A 7209-nucleotide genomic window follows, 5' to 3' on the forward strand; every position below is an offset into this window, starting at 1 on the left:
AGAGAAGCTTCTTACATTCTTGGTATAAAGGTCTATAGGGATAGATCTAAGAGAATGATAGGACTCTCACAGCGAATGTACATAGAGGAGGTGCTGAAGAGGTTCAGCATGAAAAATTCTAAGAGAAAACTTTTGCCCCTTAGACATGACATTCATCTCTCCAAAAAGATGTGTCCTGACGTAGCTAAAGAGATCCAGTGCATGAGCAAGATCCTTATGCTTAGGCAATAGGGAGCCTTATGTATGTCATATTATATACACGATCTGATATAGAACTTGTCATGAGTGTCACAAGTAGATATCAGGCGAATCCAGGTGAAGAATACTGGATTGCCGTGAAAAATATCCTTAAATACTTGAGAATGATTAAAGATTTATTATTGATCTTTGATAGAGGATCAGAGCTGAAAGTTGAGGGATACACCGATTTAGATTTTATGACTGATGTCGATGATAGAAAGTTTATATCAGAATGTATTTTTTTGTGTAATGGTGGTGCGCTTAACTAAAAAAGTTTCAAGCAGTCCATCATTGCAAATTCAACCATGGAAGTTGAGTACATCACCGTCTTTGAAGCTGCTAAGAAAATCTTTTGGTTCAAAAAGTTTGTTGTAGAGCTGGGTGTGATGCTATCAAATATCATTACACTACACTGCGACAACAATAGTGCCATAGCCTTTGCTAAAGAGCCCAGACCTCACCAGAAATTCAAGCATATAGAGCAGTGGTTTCACATCATTCACGAATACCTCGAGAAGAAGTTCATCATGCTACAGAGAGTTGACTCCATGTACAACATGATGGACCTACTGACCAAGCCTCTCAGCTAGCAAAAGACTGAAGCTCACCTTGAGAAGATGGGTCTTAGGTATATGGACAATTGGCTTTAGATCAAGTGGAAGTTTGTTAGATATGTGCCCTAAAAATCGATTATTGACTGACACATTTTATAATTTTAGGACTTAATTTTATATTTATAATATTTTTATTATTAATAAAAAAAATTTATTCCAATTATATTTATATATTCATGATTTATCCTAAAAATTAACAAAGATGATTTTTATATATTCTTAAGGTGTTGAAAATTTGAGACATACATTAATTAATGGTTAGTTTCTAAATGCTCCCAATCAAAGGATCATCACAGAGGATAGTGATCAATCCATTCAAGATCGATGCACAGTTCACTTTTTTTATGGACATAGGAGTCTTGAATCTACAGTGTAGGGACACTGGGATGAGGGTACAGATGGTTGTTAGAGAATAACTTGTATTGAGCATGACCAATATAAAAAATCATTTAGATGTCTACTCACTCATCAGTGATTGATTCGATGCTGTAGTAGTGTGAGCGGTCCTTTGACCTGCGGTGTTATCAACTATTCACAGTGAGGCTATTGAGTTTGACTATACGTTCCCTTGGTCCCTAGCCATTCGGATCCTTGCTGTGTATATTGGCTACAGTAGATTCAGATTTACTATTAGGAGTAGGATGCACCTAGATGAAATCTATCGATCTTGATAGAAAAAGAGAAATTCTATACAATTTGTGAGACTAAGTTCAAAAAGTCTTTGACCAAAATAAGTGTAAATACTAAAAAAGAGTTTCTACAAGATTCACAAATGAACTCAAGTCGAGCCAATCTAGCATATGATTGATGATGGGGTCTGACGAGTTCTCCATGATCTCCATCAAGTTAGGACTCACGATAGAAAGACTGAATCATATGATAAATGCATCTAGGGATTCATACTTTCATTCTACTGGGTTGCCACTATATACTGTTAGGTGTCACTAGTGGATTGTGGGACTCATCGGACATCGTCTTGATGATCGATGATCCTTAAAGGATAGAGCTAGAATTGTTCTAACCCATCAAAAAAAGTTTTAATGATATTGTGATGGAGATCATAATATATCTCACTACTAGATAGAATAGAACCTATGGGATCATACATTAAGGGATTTAATCTTGAATTAACCAATTGAACTTGTGAAGTTCTAATTGGGTTAGAATTTATTGAAATTTTTTTAGGTTTAAAAGAACAATACTAGCACATGGTTAAACTTAATTCTTCTCTGGACTTCAATTTCTTATTATATAAAGATTGGATCAAGTCCATAGCCTTGAACCTAATCTAAATCCATTTTGATTTGATTTTAACTGGGTACTTATTTGTGAGTTCAAAAGGATTGGATCATGTCAATGAGTTGGCAAACTAATCTTCTTTTCTCCCTTGATATTTTCTTTTGAAGCATGAAATTGTTGGAAAGAAGTGAGGAGGCGCAAGCTTCCCTTTTGGCAGGTTTAAGGGCACCAACCCCTTGGAGTAGCATGAGGAAGAGAGAGGAGCCTGCCCCCTCTCTTGCCTTGGCATGGAAGGGGGGAGAGAGAGGGGCTACACCCCATCTCTTGTGTGTAAAACCCTGGAAGGGGGTGTCAAGGGTTGGCACCCCAACTACCTGCCCCTTTTGATTAGGGGTGCCCACTCAATCTGCCTATTTTGAGTGGGGCACCCCATCAACTTGCCAAAAGAGATAATGACCATTCCAATTAAATCTGATTTTCTTGAAAGATAATTAGATTAAAAAAATAAAAATTCTTATGAGATAAGGACTAGCCTTTTTAGATTGATTGGATCTTGATTTGGAATCAAGATAAGGTCTATGTATAAGAGATGGTCTCCTAGGTTTTAGAAAAAAAACATTAATTCATTAATTGAAAATTAGATCTCTTCCTCTCTCATCTCCATGCCTTATCCTCTCTCCCTCTTCTCTTTCCAATGTTCTAAGGATTGGGCGTCCATCATCCCATATGTCTGAGTTGAAAGGAGTCTCTTCTACAGCAAGGAACAAGGAGAAAAGGCCACAGTTCAAGGGTGGTGATGGTAGTCAAAATCAACAATTGATCAAGGTTCAAAGAGGCTAAGATCCTACCTAGAGAAGAAGGATCTACTATGAGAAGAAAGATTCAAGGTTGTTCTCGGTGGATATCTGTAAAAGTCGGATGCGTGTGTGGCTCAAAGAACTTCAGATCTAAGATCATCAATAGCGATGTATTTCAACCCATGCAAAGGTATTGAGATTTGATCTTATCTTTAGTTTAATTTTAGATTATATACATATCTTTATTCTTAGGCTCGGACAAAAATAGATGAGATCTATTGCATGTGGGATTAAAGGGTTTAACTCAGTTCGTTCCACTGTACTTTAAAAAGGTTTTGAAATCTATGCATACAACCCTATCCGGTTATCTAACACATACATACTTTTCAATAGATATAATTAGACCTATTGAAAAGTGGTGGCCGATTTATGGATTGCCCCTTAGTAAGTGAGCTTTCTAATTGGATTGCCATAAATTTTAGCTCTTGATGGTTAGGTCAATAAGTAATATTATGTTGAAAAATATAGGCGATTTCATGCATGTATTTCAAAATTTTTTCAAATAAATTACAATGAAAAGTAAATAAATTAATCATATTAACCTAATATGCATATGATCTAATTATCAAATCAACCTACTCTAGGATCTATGATATGATATGTTGCATATAAAATCTAAAAAATCCAGATGATAAAATCTGCATGCACGGATGTAAGCAGTATATTAGATCTACACCTATCTGAGTTCAGAACTCGATATCCGAGTATGGATCGATGATCATCGCTATTGAGAGACATAGTAGATATGATCCTTTCTGGTTGCTCGCAATCGCATATGTGTCCGACCTCTACAAAAAATCCACTCGAAGCTCCGATCTGATCGGCCTTCTTGAAAGTGCTAGCTCACGCAAAGACTTTCTTCTTAGCTGATCTAGATTTTTTTTTCAAATCTCTAAAATCTTTTTAGAGATTGAAGATAGACTTCTAGAGGAGATAAAAAAGTGAAAGAAAGATGGAGAGGAGACTACCTTCTTTTTTTTTTTCCTCTCTCTTCCCAAACCCATAGGAAGAAATCCTAGAAAACTAGATTTTGCACACACCCAAAGAGAAAGGACTCTCCTTCTCTTTTCACATCGTGAACGCATGCCCAAGGACTTCTCATCGTGAAAGCCCATCTTTTGGTCTCTTAGAAGCATACAAGAAAGAATAAAAACCTTTTTTATTAGACATGTAAGGAGTTGGGTGAAGAGTCCAAGAGATCTTGGACTCTATCAAGATGTGTCGCCCCCTCTTTCAATTCCATGCCAATACACATCCAAAAAAATATGGGATGCCCCTTCCCATATTTTTTCATGATAAAACTAGTTTACCATCTGATTTCTATGCCACAAAAATCTTGTTTTGTCGCACAAAAGAAAGAATAAAAAGCAAATGGGTGGCAAGGGTTCTAGATAATGTCAAACATTATCTATAAGATATCCAATTTCAAATCTTATTTGAATATGCCATAAAAATCAGATAATTAACTATTTTTAGACGTGAGATAGAGAAGAGAAAGAGATTTTGGCATAAAGAAATCTCATGCAAAAAATCTCTTGACATGAAGAAATATGAGCATTGAAAATTGGTGGCGTAAGGGAGAAGAGTCCAATGCAATATGGACTCTTAATTTTTTTATTTAAATCCAAACCAAATCACATCTAGTTTAGCCCAAATAAAATAGATGAAATCTAATCTAATTAGGTTCATATTTTTTTAATCAAATCTCAATCAAATTAAGAATTGATTGAAGTAAAGTCTGATCAAATCAAGGATAATTCTCCCTTAGCGATTACATCACCTCATAACCTAATCGGGTCAAACCTAATTGAATCTAATTCAATTAAATTTTATTTAATCTTTTTTGCACAATCAAATTGAGCTAACTAGCAATCTAATTGATAATTAATTCTCTATTAATTTACTAACATTTGATGAATAAATTTATTATAACTTTTGCATAAGGTTAATCATCAATCGAATTGATGATTCAGCTCTTGAACAATTCTCAATCATTGATCAACCACATGATCAGTTAGAAACTTCTTTTGAGTGTGACCCCATAGGTTCAAACCTAAGTCGGTAGCACAGAAATAATTTTTTTGAATCAATTGATGTAACCATCTAGCAATGGGACCCGATATCCGGATAGGTCGAATGATGGCGAAGCAACATTCAAGAACCTACTGGTGTATGGTTGCCGTATATTTCATCCTTTTGATCCTAATGCTTGAGGACGACCTAAGATTTAACTGCCAATCTTAGATAAGTCATCTATATTATATTTTAATCTTTTAAATCTATCACATGGATTATTCGGACTCAGATTTTGCTAAATTGAAATACATTGATATATTAACTCCTACTAATTTGGAAGGGTCAATTCCATCTTGACTCACACACTGACTTAACAAGTACTGACTGCACCCAAAAATCTTCCATCACTGAATTTAAAACTTAATTAGTTCGGCATCAAAGTACAGTGAGTTGCTTGCAAATAATTATGGTGATCTCATGTTAGAGGGATACTTATACCCTTCGCGAGCTACTCTTGACAACAGAGTGCTCCACAGTTGATCACGTTCAATGAGATATACTCCTATATCTCACTTGCATGCCATACCAGTGTCTCCACATCATTTGATTATGAGGACAACCAATGCATATGGCATACAACAACCTACACTTGATATCACTATCGTCCTAATAATAGCATTTTGTTTGGTCACGAACCAGTTTAAGGATTACACGATAAATCCTCCTTTATCAATCAAAGTAGTTCTAAGGACTTTATTACAACATAAGAGTTCATTAGAAGTTATAATCTTATAATGAGAAAAATCAAATAACTTTTATTATTGATCAATTCATATACATTTGTAATTAGCACAATCATCAAACGAATGGCTTTATGACACATTTTCCAACAACTTCTACTTGAACTAAAGTCAATCAGTATAGTATCATATATCCATCTTCGATTTATTATCTCAAAACTCCTAGATATCGAGGCTTTAGTAAATGGGTTAGTTACGTTCTCCTTTCTGTCGATCTTTTAAAGTGCGACATCACCTTAACAGATTTTCTGAATAAAGTGGTAGCAATGCAAAATGCTTGATAAGCTAATGAAACTTCGGCTCCTTGGCATGAGCTATACCTTCGATGCTGTACAATATAGTAGAACCATCATCAAAGGGTGCCACTCTATCTTACCAGTGAATCTATACAATCACATAGCTTTCTTGCAAGCATCGGATGCTGCAATGCATTCTATCTTGCAAATTGAATTTGGCTATATCTTTTTGCTTGAAACTTTTCTAGTCGATTGCTCCAATTATTTAGGATAAGGATGTATTCTGACACGTTTTTGCTATTATTATGTCCAACTAAAAATTGAAGTCATACTCTATAAGTTTTAAGTCAGATTCTCCATAACTGAGCCATCAATCCTTAGTATTTCTAAAATACTTAAGGATGATCTTCCAGTGATTCTCATCCGGATCTTACAGGTATCCACTCACTATCCTAGTGAATATACCATATCTAATCTCATACATGGTATACATGATAGAACAAATTCTACTCATAAATTCTCTATATATGTTGGACTAGGATAACATAAGTAGTCTCTTAGATCTATCTCTATAGATCTTTATCCCTAGGATGAGGGATATTTTTTTCAAATTCTTTATGGAGAACAATGATAACAGCAAAATCTTTATTTTCTATAATACAAGAAATATCATGTTTGATTAAAAAAATTTCATTCACATACAAAATAAAAAATATACTCACAGAACTATTAACCTATTTGTATTTGCAGAATTTTTTTTCGTTCTCAATGAAGTCATGCATTTTGATCACTTATCAAAATGTATGTTCCAACTCCAAAATATTTTAACATTACCATAGGAGAAAATATCTCGTTATGATCAATACCATAATGTTGACAATATCCTTAGGCAATGAGATGAGTTTTGTAGGTCTCCACCTTCTTGTCTGCAACCTCTGATCCTATTGAAGATCCATTTATACCCTATGAATTTTATCCCTTAGAGTGGATTAACGAGTGTCCATACACCATTGACCTTCATGGACTCTATTTTAAATTTTATGACTCCAAGCCATAAATCAGAGTCAGACCTCTATATGGCATCTATATAGGTGATCAAATCATTATTGTTCTCATCGAGTTCAACAGGATCATATCTCGAAATTAGAAATCAAAGTATCTATCCGATAGATACGGTACTCTATCAGATCTCCTTAATGGTGCCTCT

Source organism: Elaeis guineensis, chromosome 7 (assembly GCF_000442705.2).
Source record: "Elaeis guineensis isolate ETL-2024a chromosome 7, EG11, whole genome shotgun sequence".
NCBI classification, from domain to species: Eukaryota; Viridiplantae; Streptophyta; class Magnoliopsida; order Arecales; family Arecaceae; genus Elaeis; species Elaeis guineensis.